Raw genomic sequence first — 21,733 nt, forward strand, 5'->3', positions numbered from 1 at the left:
GGTTATTCTAACTTTGGAGGAGGTGTTAATCCGTCCCAAAAGTGACGGAAAAGTGACGGATTTACCACCAGCCGTATTACGAGTCCATTATATCCTATGGAACTCGTAATACGGCTGGTGGTATATCCGTCACTTTACCGTCACTTTTGGGACGGATTAACACTCCTCCAAAGTTAGAATAACCCCCATACTGTCAGAAGGCAGAAAACTAAGAAAAAGTTTTAAACAATTACAGAATGGTTGTATCCAGCATAAATATATTTTGTACATTTTGTAATACTCCTTATTAATTTCATATTATCATATCTGGACGTAAATCCATCATCCTCATTGAAGTTACGTAATTCATTTAACCATTGTCTAGATGTAAATCTATGAGCAATTAAAACATAATGAATAAATGGAAGTAAACCAGGTCTAAATCATGGTTTGCCAGTATATCTGGCAGATGTTGTTAGGGATCTTAACTGTCAGAACCTATTTAGGGGCCAAGATACAAGCAGGGCTCATAGGGTCACCACTGTGTAGGTTGTGGCCTTTTACCACTCAAGTTCTTCGGCCTGTTCTAGTATGAGACTGCAAATTATTGGCCAAGCACACCCTTTTTACGCTTGACACTCAGGGTAGAGAGCAGTCTTCGCCTTTTCAGGGAAATAGTATTGGGGTAGAGGCTCAGAACTCAATACAGCCAACAACAGACACAGGCAACAGCCAGCACCAGTACTCCATTTTCTGGCAGAGAACAGCAACATCATGGTGGCACTAACTGAAATGTACTGAGCTCTTAGGAAGATGTGGATCCCTAGGTTTATTGTGGAAAATCATAAGAAGGATGGGAAGCCCTCTCCATACATTGGTTGGCACTAGTTACACTCCCCAGTCAAGTGTGCCCGCACTCTGGACACAGCAGCCCGGATTTTTTTTTGCTTGACTATTCTCTTCCTGCAGAATAAGACACACTTCCTCGGGCCACAGGCAAACCCACATCTTCCAGAAGGATGTGCAGACTTCAGATGATGCCCTTAGGAGCCCAGTTGTCAGACACCAGCATTGGATCCCACCAGTTCTTTGAGTACTCTGCAGAGCACTCTCCATCTTGGAAATGAAGAACAAGAAACTGGAATTAAGTGGGATAATCTGAGTCACATGTTTATACACATTTTCTAGACAGGAGATGTTGATCACTCAGTCAACGACCAAGTACCAGTTTCAAGCAGTCTTCTTTTGACAGTTTATGTTTCCTTCTGCAGAGAAGACACATTCTTTGTCATAGGTTATGGCTCTCACAGCTGGTAGAGAAAAGACTGTGACCAACTGAAACACCTAAAATGTGAAAAAATGAAGTGTAAAGACCCTGCAACTGCCTCTGCCTGTCACCAGTGTACTGGAGAAGCACTCAGATGACAGAGAAAGGTGGCAGACACTGCCTAGAAGATTCCTTCTCCTTAACAATAAAATCTGCTGACTCACCTCTCATTCCCTGAAATCAACCCAAATGGCAGTGCTCAGGATTAGATACTCACTGGATCATTGCTAACAGGTCACAAATGAATAACTAGGGGAACCCTGTCCCTAGTCCCCCACACTTCATTGTCTGAAGCGACCTGATCTAGCGAAGGAGCGCAAACAATACACTTTCACTGTCTTTGGAGGATGTACCTCAACCTCTATCTTGTGGTATGTTTTGCCCGCTTATCCAAGATGGATCTCACTGGCCTCTGTAACTACAGACTCGCAAGAAATCCAGGGCCATATTTATAGGCCCCTAGCGCCACAGGAGTGTCACTTTTTGTGACGCTCCTGGTGCGCTAAGCACAGCGTCGTATTAGCAAGGTGGCGTTAAGCTACTTTTTGTGGCTTAACCCCACCTTGTACATACGGCCCCTTCCCATGCAGCATGGTGCGTGGAAGGGTCGTGCAATGGGTGTTGCTGTGAGCATGACACAGCAACACCCATTGCATTTTAATGCTGCCTCAGATTTATGAAATTTCACAAACCTGAGGTAGCGCCAAAATCTAAGGCCACCCCAAGGGGTGGCTTTAGCAGGGCGCAACAAGGAGGAATACTTTTATTCCTCCACGTTTTTTGCTTTTTCTATACATGCTGCATTCTGCTGCACGCATAGAAAAAGCAAAATGCCAGAAATGATTGTTTATGTGCGGGAAGGTGTCCCATCCTGCACATAAACAATCATTTGAAAATGACGCTTTGGCACTTCTGTGTGTGCTGCATTGTGCAGCACACACAGAAGTGCTAAAGTGCCATTAGTGATTGTTTATGTGCGGGAAGAGACACCTTCTCACACATAAACAATCACACCCCTCAACACAGACATCCTTGCACAATGGTGCAAGGATGCCTGCATTGGCGCTGGCAGCTAAATTTAGCGCCAGCGCAGGGGGAATCCCAGGGGTGCGCTGTATTCCCTTAAATATGGCGCATCCCTGCATTTCTAAAGTGATGCAGCACAGCGCTGCCAATTGTGACGCAGCACCACGCTGCACAACTTTTCTTTAAATCTGGCCCAGAGAGTGCTGCCCAGGTGCGGCTCACGGCGTGGAAAAGGGGTATGGCGGGGGAGGGATGAGAAACAGATTTTTTTTTTAAAACTTACCTTAGTCACTGCCTTCGCAGCGCCGCTCCTCAGTCCGCACAAACAGCAGGCACAGGCTCCCAGCCTGCCCTGCGGCCAATCCTAACGCTGCTTTCATGCTGCTGGTAGCATGAAAGCAGCATTAGTATTGGCCGGAGCACCTTGGCTTGGTGCTCCTAGGCAGATTGGGAGCCTCTGCTTGCTCTCTCCAACCCGGCAACTAAGTGCTGTATTAGAGACAGCACAGTGCGCATGTGTGTTTGGCCGGCCCAAGACATCTGGCTAAACATACATCCACACTGGAGGAGTGCTGTGCACTCACCATATATGCTTTACATCCCAATTGCCCCCTTTAAAAAATAAAACAATAATAAACATAGGCCCATATTTGTACTTTTTAGTAATCGTATTTTGTAAGTTTGCACCGCTTTTGTGTAAAAAAAATGATGCAAATGCGGCGCTAAAAAAGTATAAATATGGGCCATAGTTTATTATCGTTTTATTTTTAAAGCTTTGCAGCTGCTGCTGGCGGAGGGTGGGGGTGACGCTCCTGAGCCACAGCAGAGGAGCCACGTGCAAGCACACAGGTATGTCAGTGGGGGTCCTCAGCAGTACATTCAAGCTGAACTTTACGCATAGGAGGCCTGTAGGAACCACACTTTTCCCTGAATAGAAAACACGTCCGAGCAGTATTATCAATTAGGAAAATACTACACTGTCACCACTGTTTAAAGTATGACCCAGGACATAAACAGTAGCCCCACGTTGACTAGAGAGAATGGTTGGTGCACCCCTCAAAGCCCCAGAGCTTGGCTCTTGGTCGCAGAACCATGATGAAAAGTATGGGCTTCGCTTTGCATGGCTTTCATGTTTGCAGGGCCAAAAGAAAATCAGGAAACCAGATAACCTACAACTGAGATCACTTAGGCAGGGATGCAACCCTTTAATATCATGCAAGGCATAGTCCTACCTGAAAATTAACTATTTCAGTGTTTAGGCTCTAAGGTCAGGTTCCATCATATTTAACAGATACTTTATTCCTTGTGTGTGCGTAGTATTGGATTCGTCTGAAGGCCTACTAGTTACGATATGAGTAGCCACCCCTACAGCAATCTTGCTAATTATTACATTCTTCCATGCCTCGGGGAGGAGGAGAGGGTTTAATGAACAACCATTATTTTGTTTGTGTGGTATTTAGTCAGTACAATTATTCCTCTATGAGTTTGTGTCCGTCTCCGTCAAATCCATACCTTCTGCTGGTGGCGTGTCTCCTGATTTACTGGCCAATAAGACTGCACTGCCTTAGTGTTACCTTTATAGTTTAGTAGTTGTGTCATTTTCCTCATCCACCATCAAGTTGTTTAACAATGATGAAATAGGATGTGTTGTACGTGATTAAGAGGCTATACAATTATTTCTGTTGTACAGGACAAATGTAAAATCAATAAGCATTTTCTTTTTCTATGTTTCTTGGATCTGGCTAATTGGTCCACCAAGCATGCTTCTGGTCTACACCGAACACCACTCCTTGTGACATCTGAGGCCACTGATACTACCTTAACCTAGTATTCCTTGACATTGTCCTCAGCTGGGGAAGGTGCTGCCTGTGCCCTCAAATATCTTTCTATCACGGCTGCAGTTTGGTGCAGTTTATTAATTTGGATTAAATTAAATCTTAACTGTCTAGATACCTTCTTAGTGAACCCAGAGTTGCTATTCCAGGTTAATGAGTTCTCCACCAAATTTTAAAGCAAAACTAAAAAGCATGCGTGATTACTATCCAGCACAGCGCCAAATTGAATTTGCAGCAAAAAAAGTGCCATTCCCGGGGAGGATCAGTGCAAATACCAATAGGGTTTGATGTAATGCCTGACCAACTAGCCTAACTGGACTCTGTATAAAAATTAACGTTTGCTGAAAGCAGATAAAAGAAGATTCAAATTTTGATTTCTACCAGAAAACAATGAATTGCTTGTCTGCTGCACCGCACAGCACACATCCAATGCGTCTGACCCGACTGCAGTTGTATATACAAATTAATTTGCACTTGAAGGGTATGACTCCAGTACATATCCTAAAACATTACAATCACTGATCCTGTTTAACACAGATTAGAGCTAATGACTTGAACAGCAAGGAAACAGATTAGTTTTGTGGTCTCGTAGGTACCATTCAAACATGTTTTTTTGTTTAATTTACAAAATAGTTATAAAATAAAGAGTAGCCCATACCTAAAAGGTATTCTCTTTAGTACTAATTCATACAATCAAGACAAGTAAAAAGAATAGTGAAACATTTCTCCTAAAATGTTGACTCAAAATCCAAATCACCGGGAAATAATCTCGGCATACGTGAAATAAAAAATAAGACAAATGAAACACATATATTTTCAATAGACTAAAGTATGGAAAGTAGATCTCTCACCAGTATAGCGGAGCACCCCATAGGAGCTCAAGTATAAAGTATTCAGTGTTTGCTTGGGGTACAAGGGTAAAGTTAGAGGCAGAAGGAGATGCTTAAATGGTCAATAAAAAAAACCAAAAGCCATTTCCTGCTTCTAAGATTTAGTTTAACTCAGTTACAAAGATTGTCCTTCACATTACTCAACAAGGGTTAGAAGGTATCACGAAACATAAGACCAGACAACAAAGACAATAAACAACGTGGATGCAAAAGAAAAGAACAAATGTAGAGACCTGGAAACTGTGGAAGATGAGACGTTGGCAGAGGAGGCTGAGTCTTCCAGGTAAGTCAAAAAAGAAACACCGGTCAGAACAATGGAAGGATTGCACACAGGACAACATAAGCAACAGGAAAGAGGGAGCAAGATGTCTTGCAACTGTCTTTCCTCCTTCCCGCTTATCTGCATTGTCTGTGAAAATGGCTTCTCGGTCAGTTTTGGATGTCTACTTCTAACTTAATTGGAAGTTGCTCTAACCTACAGCATTTCCTGGTGCTCTCGTGCTCGGTAAGGTCTTCAGGTACTTCCTGGGGGGGGGGGGGGGGGGGGGGGGGAGAATAGAGAGAGAGAGAGAGGAAGAGAAATGCAATCCTGAACTCCAGAAGATGAACGTCCACTGTGTTTCTCTTTTACTCTCTGTGACCTTTCTGCCTCTCAATAACCTGTAGGTCTGAGCTGATTCAAGTCTCAGTCAACAGCTCTTATTAGCTGCAGAATATAAATCAGCATCTGGCCTGCTCATCTAAACCTCCCATATGACTCTCCTGGGTCGTAACACCCACGGAAAGGGTAGTGAGCACAATGCATTTTGAACTGGGGGAAGTAGCTTCATGGTTCTTCATCAGGGCAGAGATTGGCAGAGCTGTGAAGTATTATAAAACAATGAATGGCAAAGCCAATAGGTCTCGCCTATGGGGTAGCTATTGGCCTTGTACATTTACTTTGGCCATGCGGTAGAACAGCGTAGCTGCAATACAGCATGGCAGAAAGTTAGGGGAAAAAAGTGTCATGATGCAGCCAGCAAGGACTGCGGGTGCCACTGATCCTTTTTTCTTAGAATGGGATTATTCTTTGCCTGCACAAAAAATGAATCCTATGTCCGAGCTGAAGTTTGTTATGTTGGCCCACATGAAGACGACGCCAAAAAGATTATGCAGAGCAGAGAGCACAAAACCATCAGCATCTTTGTGGCATCTGAAAACCCGTTGGCGTGACATTTGGGTGTATTTATTTTACTGGTGGAAAGGGAGGGATCAAACAATGAAAAAGGAGGTGCAAGCAACAACAGAGGAGGGGCAGATGCGGACCAACAAGCAACAATGCAGGAAGAGGGTGGGAGAAGGACAGGAAACAATGCTGGGGGGATGAGGGAGGAATGGGGTACAATTAAAAGTTTTTAAAAACCTGTATGCATAGAGCAGTGGAAGGACACAGAAAGGGACGCAGTACTTGGGCCATGGGGGACGGGGCAGGCTGGCAAAGAAGCATACATGCGCAGCAAACATATTGAAGGGCATGAAACAACCAACAGTGCCCCCAAAATATTTAGCTGTGCGAGGGTGAAGGCAGGAACGTGTTTAAGGAACGGTAGGGATTTGTTCTGACTGAGGTAAAACACAGGATCTTTACCTCACAGTCTTTGTGACAGTGGTAAGTACCACACAAGGAAGTATTTGTACCTTTACCAAGCATTACTTTACCACACAGGTAAGTATTTGTTTAATAACATACTTATATGTTATTTTTTAAAAAAGGTGATCTTTGGGTTTAGGGGTGGGTAAAGGTAAAGGGAGACATCAGTGACTTGAGGTTTCAGGAGTGGGCAGATGTGAAGGGAGGGCAGGTTGATTGGTGAAGTTGACTTGAGGGTTCAGTGGGGGATAAAGGTAAAGGGAAGTGAGGGCGGCTTGAGGACTCAGGGGTGGACAGAGGTAAAGGGAGGGGAGGGAGATTTTAGGGGTTAGGGATGGGTAGAGGTAAAAGGGAAGCATAGAGCTTTGGAAATCACTGCATGTTTGATAATGAATAAAACATTCTTTAAATTATAAAAGAGGTAACCAACAAATAAGTAAATGTGATACAGCAGCACACGCTAATTCAGAAAAACACATACAGTATGGCAACTTTTAAATGCACAGAATATGTTTACAACTTCATCGTTATGGAAATTGGACACATGGCTCCAAGTTTCGTTATTGCTAGTGATAGAGCGGTCCGTACTAATAGTTTTACCTGTTTCGGACGATCTTTAGGCCGATGAATCTTTTGACTTAGTGGGAACTCTCTGTACTCTTAATCAATCAATTTCATTAAAATCAATAATCAATAACGAACATAAGCAATACCTTGTTCGACATAACACTTAACAATTAATCCAGAATACATTTCGACGAACCCTGACCTTTCAGTCAGGAATAACCACACCAGTTTATTCAAAGTTAGTGAATTTTATTTCCCTATATTAACAAAGCTAGCACAATATAAATGTGTCTCAACACCAAATGATAAACATATATGAACATTAATAGCTGTCCATAACGGCGGAACAAGTGCAATCTATGTAGCATTTGAACCACAAGGCATTCGATAATAGCAATGCAAATCACCAATACGATAATCTGTAATGAACTAATTGCATACATTTAGTCAGCATAACAAGATCTCAAATTGCATCGTGCGACATATGGAATCCTCGTCTAACCTCAAATTAGCATCTGCACGTGGGACTTCATGCAAAAACAATTTAGCAACATTAATTTAGAAAAAACTCCTAACTAGGGACCTTATCAAAATCAGCAGTTGGTTACCTAAAAGAAACACAATGAAATTTAACAATTTCCTTTCATATTTACCAATTACGATCAGCAATCAAGGAAGTCTTCGTCTCACAGGTACCGTTCTTCGGTCAGCATGGGTACCGTTTCTTGATCAGCATGGGACGGGGCAAAAGGGGCAGGGGTGGACGGGGCAATTGCCTCACGGCGGCAAGGTAAAACTACTACTTCATGCAAAGGGACAAATCAAAGTTAAAGTCTCTAGGGCAAGAATCATTTAAAGTCTCTTTCTCTCGATTAGAGAAAGAATCAAAGTCTCTCAAAATGGCGTCGCAGCAAAGTGGGCCATAATAGCTACGAAGTCAAAATGGCGGGATGTCCGATGATAGAGAGAGAGTTTCCTCTCGTGCACCTGGTTTTTATAGACAACAGTTCAAGTCCAGTAGGGTCTTCCATTGGAGGGTTCATAGGTTAGCTTCAAATTGACCAATCAAAAACGACAGTTCTCAAGCCTTTACTTAAGCATACATTATCCTTGGAGATGGGTACGCAAGTTGCAACATTGTCTACCAATTAGCTCACTTTCAGAGCCTCCATTGTCCGCACCTGCAAATCGACCTTGAAGTAAGGAGAAAATATGCCAGGCTGGCACGAAACCTTAAGATAAGCATGTGAACAGTTTCTGTGGAAAAGTACAGCTTCAAGCAAAAATACACGTTTATTAGCACAGTGGAAAAATACGAGCATCTAAACCGTGAGACCGGGCAACTAGGCCAAAGCCTCCGCTAAAGTCATGCTAAGCTAAAGCAATTCAAACAAGCAAATCATAGCACACGTTTATGATTATGTCGGATTAGTGCAATTCTAATACATCACGTTATATAAAGCTCGCGTATAAATGATGGCAAACTACTCTGAGGGCACATTTTGTCCCCGTACAATCTTTATTAGTTCGGTTAAAGTCACACATGATTATTTCAGCACTGCGTTTAAGCGTTAATAAATCAAAACCTTGATTTTCTGCTTCATCAATCCCTCCTCTGATGACTACTTGTCATCACACAAATCATGCCCACAAATTTTATTCCATTAAAATTCTGTCAGTTCTCTTTTCCTTTTAGTTCCCCTAGTTTGCGCTTTGTATTCTTCTGCCATTCTTTTCATAATTTTCTCTTCTTTTCTTCTTTTAATTCTTTCCATAATCATTATTATCCCCCTTTTTATTCCCCAAATTCCAAATATGCAAATTATAACTATTAATATCCCCTCTATTATTTTCAGCAATATTCCGTTCCAAATTCCCCCAATCCAATGTCCCACTGAAGCAAGTCCTTTTCCAACCTTCTCCCATACTCCTGGTTCTTTCAATTCCTTCAAATCTGCACTTTCTTTTGTTAGATTAGCAAGCATAGTTTTAATCTTCACACTATTGTCGGGTATATAGGTACAACAGTGTCGTGCACCAAGCATTTTGCAAACGCCTCCATCCTTTGCTAAAAGGATGTCTAAAGCAAGCCTATTTTGAAGAGTCATAGCTCTTTCCGCTGCAAGTTCAGCATCTATCAGGATTATAGCACCTGAAAACTTTGTCAACATGTTATCCACTATAGTAGACAACTTTCTTATTTTGATGGAATTCAACACAACTCCCAATGAAGGAATCATGGCTCCAAATATATCTCCTACCACAGCAGCTGCGGTCTCTCTTTTCTGGATACGATGGGATCCAGATGTCTTTTGAATCATCGATACGTCATCCAGTTGATAAACCTTTGGGAACACTATACCCAAATAACATCTCCCCCACCATCCCTTTGGAAGACGATAATAGGCATTATACCCACAAATGTAATATACACCTAGAATGACAGGGTCAAGTCCGTTCATCATGAATGTCCATTTGGCCTTAAAAATAAACGTATGTTTACACTCGCTCGCTCGCTCCTACAAAAATATTATCATAATAAGATTCTCCTCGATATATACAAAATTTCCCTACATGCCAAGCATCTAAAGCTATTTTCCCTTGTGTCTTTATAGCAGCAAAATCATAGTTATCTACTGAAGTCCTCTTATGTAGCTCTTTTTCTAATTTCGCCTTCATTTATGCTCTTCTATCATCTGTGCGATCTAAAAAGCTTATTTCTACAGCAGAGACTGAGCAAGTAAGGTTCTCCCTATGAGCATGAGCCGTTTCAAAAGGTTGCATTGGCTCGAAAAATTCCCTCATTATTTTTGCATCCCAATCTTTAGCAGTCTGGCTTAGCTGCGCTATTATAGGAACATAAGCAAAGGTAACATCATAATTCGAATAAAAATACTGTATGTTAGTTTGACCATAAAACCTAGACATTACTATACTACATGTAATCCCATATGTAAGAGGCATGTGGTGATAAGTTACCCCTTCCTTTACTGATGTCGGTATCTGTGTACACACATAACAATCTTTCGCATCCATAGTCTCAACATACTCTGTTAGCAAGCGATAGAAAACGTTATACGAAAGCTCTTTCTTATCGTGCAAGAGCCTCTCATCCAATGCTAGTCTTTTCAATGGTGTTAGTTCAGTGACAGTAACAGGAGCAAAAGTAGAAGCCTCAATATTCTCACTCTCACCCTTTCCATGCATTCCAAGCACAATTGCCATTATTATTAGTACACATGTAATTACCAAGCCTATACACACATATTTACAATATTTCTTTCTATTATTTTGCGTAGCGTACCTAGTCATGATCTGTATAGAATCAGAGAGCTAGAAGCACCTATAAAATAAACTATTTAGCAATTCAGTTACAAAGCTGAACGAGCGCAATGTTCACACCGTCCTTTTCAAAAGGCCAGTCACTTATCGGTTAGCAGCATTTGTCTCAATTCGGCAATAACTCAGTCTTTATCAGTTTAGCAAGTGTCTCATCCGGTTTAGCAATGTCTCAGCTGGTTGTTTCTTTCACGTTAGATTGTAGCAAGCAATATCATTTACTACTCTTTCAATCGACAGAGTCTATGAAACTTTTCTTTTCTATTGGTATCTCTTCTTCTTCTTCGTTCTCGATGCTTAGAGATACAAACTCGTCAGTCCAATCGTCATTGACTTCATATGCCCATTCAGGACCGGAATACCTTCTGTTCGGTATCCTTTTCCTTTTTTAATTTTGCTTCTCTTTTCGATTCTGCTTCGCTGGTACTCTCCTCTTTTGTCAAGTCTTTTTCCTCACTTGACGATTGTTCCACGACAGTCACTTCCTTTCTTTTCTCTTTCACTTTTGGCCTTTCTCCGTCGCCCAAACTTTCTTTACCCCTTTCTTTTATTGGTGAGATACTTAGTCTTCTCTTTGCACCGTGTCCATTTGATGGACCTGCAATCTTTTCTGTGGAAGCTTGAACCTTTTCGTTCTGTTCTGCCTCGTTCCCTCCTTCTGGGGAATCAATCACGTTCTCTTTTTCTGTATCGTCTGCTTCTGGGAAAGCCCTCCTCTGATCAGGCTCTCCTGCCTTTTCACCTTTTTCGAGCCCTTCGTCACCGTTACTTTCTTCAGGCTCCTTATCACTTTCAGCTGCTTCAGGCTCCTTGTCACCTTCAGCTGCTTCAGGCTTTTTGCTACCCTCAGCTGCTTCAGGTTGTTTGTCACCTTCAGCTTCTGCGTCGCTGTCTGAACTTTCTCCTTGGTCTCCCCCAAGCGAGTTGGTGTCTTCGTCGTCAGAGAATATCTCTTTTTCTCCAGTTTCTGCCTGTTCGCTTTCAGTTCGGTTCTGTTCTGTCTCAGCACTCAGCACTGCTTTGTCAGGCACTGGTAGTTTCAGCGCTTCAACTTCCTCATCTGTGGGACACAACACCTTCTTTGTGTGACTGGCGTGAATCCAGTTGGGAACCCCCGAACACTTCACAGCGGTAGTTGTCGTCAGGATCACTTGGAAAGGGCCTTTCCAACGGGGTTCCAGACACGACTTTCTCACGTGCTTCTTTACCACGACCCAGTCACCTGCTTTCAGTGCGTGTCCTGGACCTTGGATCGGTGGCAAGGTGGTCGCTTCCACCTGGTGAGAAAAAGAGCGAACCACGTCAGCCAGTCCTTTGCAGTAGTCTAACACCATATCATCTGTAATATTCAAAAGCGCGTTTGCAGGAACTGCAGGAAGTCTCATAGCCCTGCCCATGAGAATTTCATGCGGAGACAATCCAGTCTTTCTATCGGGAGTATTTCTCATTGACATAAGCACTAAGGGCAATGCGTCAGGCCATTTCAAATTTGTCGATGCACATATTTTTGCCATTCTCGATTTCAGCGTACCATTCATCTGCTCCACCAGTCCTGAGGCTTCAGGGCGATAGCTACAGTGCAGCTTTTGCTCAATGTTCAGCGCTTCGCAAAGTAACTTTATCACCTCGTTATTGAGGTGACTTCCCCTATCTGATTCTAAAGAGATCGGGAATCCGAAACGTGGTATCAACTCCCTCAACAATAGCTTCGCAACTGTAAGGCTGTCATTTCTACGTGTGGGGTATGCCTCAATCCAGTGACTAAAAATGCACACAATCACCAACACATACTTCAGACCCCCATGCACAGGCATCTCAATGAAGTCCATCTGCATACGACTAAAAGGCCCGCTTGCCCTACCAATGTGGCTCGCGTTCACAACTGTTCCCTTTCCTGGGTTCATCTGCTGGCAAGTGACACATCGATGGCAAACTGCTTCTGCAGCTTGACGAAATCTGGGGTTAAACCAATCAGTTTTGAACAATCTTATCATGGCATCTCTCCCTAGGTGAGCTTGCCCATGATAGAACCGCGCAAGCTGTGATAAGAGACTGTTTGGCAAAACAAATTTTCCCTCATGTGAAACCCATAACTCGTCTTGTCTCTTTATACATTGTGATTTAATCCAGGAATCTCTTTCATCTTCTCTGACGTTATTCTGCAGTGCTTTTAGTTCATCTATTGTATCTACGACCTTCAAGGCAAATGCTTCAGCTGGTTCCAGTTCTGGCTCATTTATCGTATTCCAATCATCCCTGAGTAATATACAGTTCAAGGTACAAAATCTTGCGACTTGATCCGCATATGCATTTCCCAGAGAAACATAGTCCTGTCCTTTCGTATGAGCACTACATTTTACCACTGAAACTTCAGCTGGCACTTGAATGGCGTGTAATAATTCCCTTATCCTCTCCCCGTTCTTCACTGGGGATCCTGAAGAAGTCAGGAACCCTCTCTGTGACCATAATTGCCCAAAGTCATGCACAATCCCAAACCCATATTGACTATCAGTGTAAATGGTGACTTTCATCAATGCAGACAGTTGACATGCTCTGGTAAGGGCTACAAGCTCTGCTACTTGTGCAGAATAGACTCCTTGAAGCCATCCCGCTTCCAAGACCCCTGTTACAGTACATACAGCGTATCCTGCTTTCAAAATCCCCATCCCGTCTCTTAGACATGAACCATCTACAAAAAGAATTTGGTCATTTTCATCAAGCTTGGTATCCTTGATGTCCGGTCGAGGTTTTGTGCAAAATGCAGTCACCTGAAGGCAGTCATGCTCGACGTCTTCAGCGTTCTCAATTTCGGCATTTTCTCCAGGAAGCAAGGTTGCTGGATTCAACGTAGTGCACCTTTTCAGCTGCACATTCGGTGAGCCCAGAATTATCGTTTCATACCTTGTGAGTCTTGCTCCAGTCATGTGTTGCGTTCGGGAGCGGGTCAAAAGTATCTCGACTGAGTGAGGGACCATGACTGTTACTGGGTGTCCCATCACTATTCCTTCACTCTGAGTGAGGCTGATACCAACTGCTGCTACGGCGCGCAAACACCCTGGGAGTGCTGCTGCGACCGGGTCCAAAGTAGCTGAAAAATACGCTACTGGTCTATTTACGCCACCATGGGCTTGGGTCAAGACAGACAGAGAACATGCATCACGTTCATGACAAAACAATGTGAAAGGCTTCGTGTAATCAGGCATACCTAATGCTGGAGCCCTGCACATGCATTCTTTTAGTTCAACAAAAGCATCCATCTCATCTCCTTTCAGCTCAATTTCATCCAAGGCATCCTTCTGGGTCAATTTCAGTAAAGGCTTTGCTAGAGTCGAGAAGTTGGGAATCCACTGGCGACAGTACCCCACCATTCCCAAAAACTTCCTCACCTCCTTCCTTGTCTTTGGTGGACGCTTGTAATTCTTTCCTTCATTATTCTCCGTGACCCTTTCTCTATTTGGTGACCCAAGTACTTCACTTTCTTCTGACAGAACTGTCATTTGGAAGGAGACACCTTATGTCCATTCCTTCCCAAATGATTCAACAGAGCAATGGTATCGGCTGTGCAGCCACTTTCTGTCTTTGATGCAACCAGTAAGTCATCGATGTACTGTACTAGGGTTGACTCGAATGGCAATTCTAATTCTTCCAAATCTTTCTTTAGAATCTGATTGAAGATTGACGGTGACTCAGAAAACCCTTGAGGAATTCGACACCAACTGTATACTCTGTCTAGGAATTTGAAACAAAAGAGGAATTGGCTGTCCTCATGAAGAGGCACAGAAAAGAATGCTTGTGACAAATCGATGACTGAGAACCATTCGGCATCACAAGGAATTTGAAACATTATCACAGCTGGATTCGGTACGACAGGGCAGCACTTGACTATGATGTCATTTATTTTCCTCAAATCCTGCACGAGTCGGACCTTTCCACTCGGCTTTATTAGTCCCATTATTGGTGAATTACATGGACTGCTTAACACTTCTTTCAGTACCCCCTGCTTTACAAATTCGTCAATGAGTTGAGCAACTTTCATGAGGGTATCTTGTGGCATGTGGTATTGTGGGGTCTGGGGAAAGATTGCATTGGGCTTTACAGCCACTTTCACTGGTTCCACTCCTTTCATCAATCCCACCTCTTTCCCTGTCATATCCCACACTTCCCTTCCGACTGTTTCCCGTAACTCGGCTGGAATATCCTCTTCAGTCATCATCGGGAAAAGACAAATCAGAGGATACTCTTCATCTACAGTTTCCATCTCATCCCCCTCTACACTGTCTTCTTCTTCCCCATCACTGCTCGTCTGTATTGTTATTCCTTCGTTCGAACACATGATCGAACAACCCAATTTGCACGATAGGTCTCTTCCTAACAGTGCTATCGGGCTAGAGTCACATACCACAAACTGATGCACCCCTTGATAGTTACCGATGCTGACTGGTACCGGATCTGTAATTGGGTTCGTCAGATGTCTGTTTGCTACTCCCACCACTTGAACTGTCCTCCCTGAGAGTGGCAAATTTGGTACTTCACTGCTCTTAACAGTTGAACGTGTGGCTCCCGTGTCAACCAAGAATGAGACACGATGACCCATTACTCTTCCCTCTACGTACGGACCCCTTTGATCAACCTCCAAGGATGCCGCAAGCACACAATCTCCTTCTTCTCCTGAACTTTCACTCTCCCATACTTTGTTTATTCCACTCTCACTGTGTAATGGGAACTGTTGTACGGTGCCATTTGTGCTCATTACCTGACCCGAGACCTGTGGAGGAACCATCACTTGCTGCTGACTCATTGGTGCCAAGGGTATTTGCATTTGCTGATTAGGTACCATAGGTAACTGCTGTTGCATTGGCTTCATTTGCGTCATCTGCATACGAGGCATCTGCATCTGCTGCGGCTGCATAGGTTGTAATCCCTGCAATTGATTTACGGTCTGAAAATTTGGGCTTGGACCTCTCAATTTCGGTCCCCTCATTGTCTGAAATGCATTGACATCATTGTTTTGCTGACCAACACCTGCACCTGCACCTGCACCTTCCTGCACCACCATCGGGCACTCGCGTTTCCAATGACCTACAATTCCGCACACGTGACACAGCATCACCTTCTTCATTGCCTGCACACCCGTCACAACAGTGTTCAAATCCGGACCATTATTCACAAAGCCTCCTCTGCCTCTGCCTCTGGCCTGTGGCTGAAACGCCATGTTACCCTGTAACTGCAACTGCGGTTGCGGTACCTGCTGTTGGAACCCTTGCATCCCTTGCAAACCCTGCAAACCTGTCTGAGCTGCTTTAAGCTGCATCATCATCACCTTCTCTTTCAACCTTTTCTGTTTCACTTCGATTTCGTCGCTACAGTATTTCGCATAATTCAACACCTCATCAATCGGTTTCGATTGCCAACAAATCAAATGCGACTTTATCATCTGACTTATCTCTGGTCTCAACCCTTCCACAAATCTGAAGACAAAATAGAGCATGTCCTTCGCCTCTATTGTTTCCGTGCCACTGTAATTCTTGAACGCCTTCAACAACCTCTCATAATAACTATGAATCGACTCTTTAGCCTCTTGGGCAGTTCGATCAATCTTCTGCCAAGCCACGTTTTTCGCGGGTACCTTCGTTTTCAAATGCTCAATCACCTTATAGTACAAGCTCATCACCATAGGTGATGGTGCGCCCGTCTCCCTGTCTCTCTCTGGTTCACTCGTCGGCCAACCTACAGCTCTTTTGCAATCCTCCCACAAATCTGCCGGAACCACAATCTCGAACAGAGTGTTCAGATCTTCCCAGAGACATTTGGCAAGCTTCACAAACCTGTCAGTCTGTTGATACCATTCAATCGGTTTCTCTCTCAGTTTGGGAAAATCATCCGTAAAAGACTGAATGTCGCTTCTGTGCCATGGTACATGTACTAATTTTCCCCCTGCTGTCTCCCTCATTGGTAACATTGTTATTGTATCACTACTCTGCGGTCTTTTCTCATTGTGCTCTGTAGCACTGTCCCTCCTCTTTTCCTTCCTCTTTACCCACCTGCTTTCCCACTTGTCTAGACACCTCCACACTTGGGCACTCTGCAGCAATTCTCTAAGGTGTGTCTTCATGCCTGCTGACCTCATGTGTTCAAAATCCGTGGTCCCAAAATCCAACCTGTAGCTTCTGCTCAAGTGTTTCATCTTGTCTATGTCAACCCCGTTTCTGTCAGCCGCCTCCTGCAAGCTCTTATGTACCTTGTTCACTTCCTTCGTAATCCTGGGACATAGATACCTCAGCTCTTCTTTTGTGTAGGACTCTAACCTATTCACACCCATAGTTCCTTCCACCAATTCTTGTGCTTCCATGTTCAACCTGACCCTATTCATATAGTCTTCTCCTTTCCCACTAGCTGAACTTTGTGTAGAATTCAGACTATTGAACCACTGTGTCAGCTGTTGCGCATTCAACCCCATCAATGTAGCGTTCACATCGACTGCCATCGATGGTTGAGGCAACTTTTCAGTGTTCGATGTTAAGGGTATTATCAGTGGGGGGCTCGACCTCACCAGTGTTGACTGAGCACATATGGGACTAAACTCCATCAAGGACCCAGACCCAGTTGGCTGAGCCGCTATCAGAGTTATCCCTGGAGTGTTTTCTATGCACCTCCTTTCTGTCCCACTCTGCAGCATTGATCCCTGACTGCTCGGACCCAAGTTAGGCTGACTATACAGAGGTACCGGTGGACCTACAGTAATGGGTAGTGATATCGCATCTGGGTTTTGTCCATTTCCCATGTTCTGGGGCATATTCATGCCCACACCATGGGTCATCATTGCCGGCATGCCCATCTGGCTCCCCGTCATCTGAACATGTGCGTTTCCTCCCTGCATCTGCTTTTGAGGCATCAAAAACTGTGTTGATTCAGCTTGTGCCATTGTTGGGTTGTAACCATTCTGTTCGCCCCTTACTGTTGGATCTAGAATCATTCCTGCACTGTTATCACTGTTATAGTACCCTGGCATCTGCGGCTGGTAATTTTCTGCTGGTTTCAACACGGGTACATCTGGATATATTCTCCTAACCTGTGGTATCTGCGGGGTGAACAGTAGACTCGGGTCCTTTGGTCCCGATGATGCTCCTGAACTCTGGGTTTCACTGTTCTGTACCGATGCCGGAGGGGCAGAACTGGTACTTGGACCTTGTCCATCCTCCGCATAAGGTGGTGGACGGTCGTTCAGCAATTGCATTATCAACTCCTCATCCTCTAACTCCTCTTCTCAACTTTTCCTCGTCCTCTCTACCCTTGGAACACTTCCTGTCTGTCTTACAGGTAGCTTTCTTACCTGTCTCCTCTTCTTCCTTAGTAATTGCTGGAAACAGTTTTATCCCCTGCAATACATCTGACCTCCACACCTTCTGTGCATTATCCCACCTAGCGTCCGCTAGTGTCTTTTCTACCTTCCTCATTCTGGTCTCGAACTTCTTTTGCTGTTGCTGTCTGGCCATTAGTTCCCAAATCGCTAGAGCCTCAAACTGTGCTGGCCTTGGAGGCACCTTCATGTCGTACATCGTGAATCTCAAATTCTCTAGAATCCTTATATTGAATGTCCCATGTATCGGGAACGCTACGCTCCCATGTTTCTCTGTCAGTTTGTGCCATTGCTTTAACCAAAGGCACGGAGCTACCCCCTTCTCTTCCATTACAATGTAAGCTGGTGTACCCTCGGGCGGCGTCTCCTCTCCTACGCTCGCTTTAATGTAAGACTCCCCCTTCATCGCACTCCTGAATGCTTTAAAGAATTTCATTTTCTCGTCCTTTTATTTCACAAAGTTTGTAATCAATAGGTGACTTTAATTCCCGGAATACTCTTCACCTGCCTTTCCCCTTCCAAACGAGTCCCACGGACTGCGTCCAATCCGTGCGCGACCCTTCTCTGCAACCAACCTATCCCAGCGCGGCTCCTAGTGACGTCACACTCACACACACTGCGGCTGACAAAGCCTCGCGGCTAGTCCTCCTTCACTCACCTCTTCTCGTAACAACTTTTGCATGTATTGCGAGCTACCAAAAATAAAACAGATCTGTCGGTTTACTACAGGAAGGGTAACACAATCGCTTCAGGACCTTAGGGACCTTTCACTAGCCTCGGCCGCTATTCCGTCTTTCTCAGTCCCCACATTCGCAAGCAAATCTGACCCGCAGACCTACTCTCAACTTGTCAATGATCTGTTCTAGTGCACTTAGAATCTTGTCAAAGCCCGAAGTCGAAGTTTCTTTCACTCCCTAACACACGTACCGACTCGTTGACCACGCCCGATCAACCTACTAAACCGCCCAGACCACAACATAGAACAACATACTCCGGAGTCTCTTGACCTCGCAGGGCCCGTCTCAACAACAACAACCACGTGGACCTTTTTTTTGCACAAAGCGCCACACGCACATGAAGTTCGACGACTTCCCTACTCTCACACTCGGAGTCGCACCTTCGCTATCTCTATGAAGTTCGACGACTTCTCTACTTCTACCCTCGGAGTCGCACCTCCGCTATCCTCTAAAAAGAAAAAAAAAATCCTCGCAACCTTTTCACACACCCTGCGGCAATAAGCTGTGCAAGCGCAAAACCCTAACTTCACTCATACCATCACTAGTACCGCCAACGCCGATTCCACACCTCCGTTCTCTCCATTCGCAAGCTCCGAGATCCCGGGAAAGTCGCGGTGGACCTAGCCCATCATCATTCTGTCAATCAGTTTTACTCAAGAAAAATCTAATTCAACTTCTCGAGTGGGGTCTCAAAATGCGTAACCGTTAATTCAACACCATGTACTTTATGCGTACAGGGTCCCAAAAGACGAAACCGTCCTCTGCTACCATCTACTGATAGAGCGGTCCGTACTAATAGTTTTACCTGTTTCGGACGCTCTTTAGGCCGATGAATCTTTTGACTTAGTGGGAACTCTCTGTACTCTTAATCAATCAATTTCATTAAAATCAATAATCAATAACGAACATAAGCAATACCTTGTTCGACATAACACTTAACAATTAATCCAGAATACATTTCGACGAACCCTGACCTTTCAGTCAGGAATAACCACACCAGTTTATTCAAAGTTAGTGAATTTTATTTCCCTATATTAACAAAGCTAGCACAATATAAATGTGTCTCAACACCAAATGATAAACATATATGAACATTAATAGCTGTCCATAACGGCGGAACAAGTGCAATCTATGTAGCATTTGAACCACAAGGCATTCGATAATAGCAATGCAAATCACCAATACGATAATCTGTAATGAACTAATTGCATACATTTAGTCAGCATAACAAGATCTCAAATTGCATCGTGCGACATATGGAATCCTCGTCTAACCTCAAATTAGCATCTGCATGTGGGACTTCATGCAAAAACAATTTAGCAACATTAATTTAGAAAAAACTCCTAACTAGGGACCTTATCAAAATCAGCAGTTGGTTACCTAAAAGAAACACAATGCAATTTTACAATTTCCTTTCATATTTACCAATTACGATCAGCAATCAAGGAAGTCTTCGTCTCACAGGTACCGTTCTTCGGTCAGCATGGGTACCGTTTCTTGATCAGCATGGGACGGGGCAAAAGGGGCAGGGGTGGACGGGGCAATTGCCTCACGGCGGCAAGGTAAAACTACTACTTCATGCAAAGGGACAAATCAAAGTTAAAATCTCTAGGGCAAGAATCATTTAAAGTCTCTTTCTCTCGATTAGAGAAAGAATCAAAGTCTCTCAAAATGGCGTCGCAGCAAAGTGGGCCATAATAGCTACGAAGTCAAAATGGCGGGATGTCCGATGATAGAGAGAGAGTTTCCTCTTGTGCACCTGGTTTTTATAGACAACAGTTCAAGTCCAGTAGGGTCTTCCATTGGAGGGTTCATAGGTTAGCTTCAAATTGACCAATCAAAAACGACAGTTCTCAAGCCTTTACTTAAGCATACATTATCCTTGGAGATGGGTACGCAAGTTGCAACATTGTCTACCAATTAGCTCACTTTCAGAGCCTCCATTGTCCGCACCTGCAAATCGACCTTGAAGTAAGGAGAAAATATGCCAGGCTGGCACGAAACCTTAAGATAAGCATGTGAACAGTTTCTGTGGAAAAGTACAGCTTCAAGCAAAAATACACGTTTATTAGCACAGTGGAAAAATACGAGCATCTAAACCGTGAGACCGGGCAACTAGGCCAAAGCCTCCGCTAAAGTAATGCTAAGCTAAAGCAATTCAAACAAGCAAATCATAGCACACGTTTATGATTATGTCGGATTAGTGCAATTCTAATACACCACGTTATATAAAGCTTGCGTATAAATGATGGCAAACTACTCTGAGGGCACATTTTGTCCCCGTACAATCTTTATTAGTTCGGTTAAAGTCACACATGATTATTTCAGCACTGCGTTTAAGCGTTAATAAATCAAAACCTTCATTTTCTGCTTCATCACTAGTTGTTTGCATTAGGCTCTTGGAAACACCAGGAAGTGCAAGCTTCAATTCTGATGTTTTCAAGTTGTCTTGCAAGTAAAAGCAAAAAACAAAAAGTGCCACAATCGGAGCACAAGCAGCGGGGAAGAACACTAATCACGAAATCAATTGGTACTTTGTCCATGCTCCAGAGAAGAAGGAAAACTGACAGCACTCACAAATGAAAAGGAAGGCAGATTGACAATGAAGCCAACCAAAGGTAAATAATGGGTAGTTTAAAAGCCCCTTTTTAGCACCCCCCAAAACGATAGCTGGCCGCAAGCGGCACCACATGCAGTATCTCAGATACAATCTAAAAAGGGGCAGGGAGTGCAAGGAAGCATTCATGCAATAAATGAGGCATGTACACCAATTGGCTCCAGGTCCCGCTCAGCCTGTGCTGCTGCATAGGTTTTGCTCCTGTCTTTTCCTTGTTTTTTCCCCTGTTTTTTGAGTGCCTTCTCCTTGCTTTTCTCTTTTTTACTGCTTTCTCCATGCCTTTTCCCCTGTTTTGTGTGTGCCTTCTCAATGCTTTTCCCTTGTTTTCACTGCTTTCTCCTTGCTTTTTCCCTCATTGCCACTCCGGCATGCCACCTGTTATTTCCCACCTCCCACATAGCCCTGCCCACCGCCTCCCAGTGCCCCTTC

Source organism: Pleurodeles waltl, chromosome 6 (assembly GCF_031143425.1).
Source record: "Pleurodeles waltl isolate 20211129_DDA chromosome 6, aPleWal1.hap1.20221129, whole genome shotgun sequence".
NCBI lineage: Eukaryota > Metazoa > Chordata > Amphibia > Caudata > Salamandridae > Pleurodeles > Pleurodeles waltl.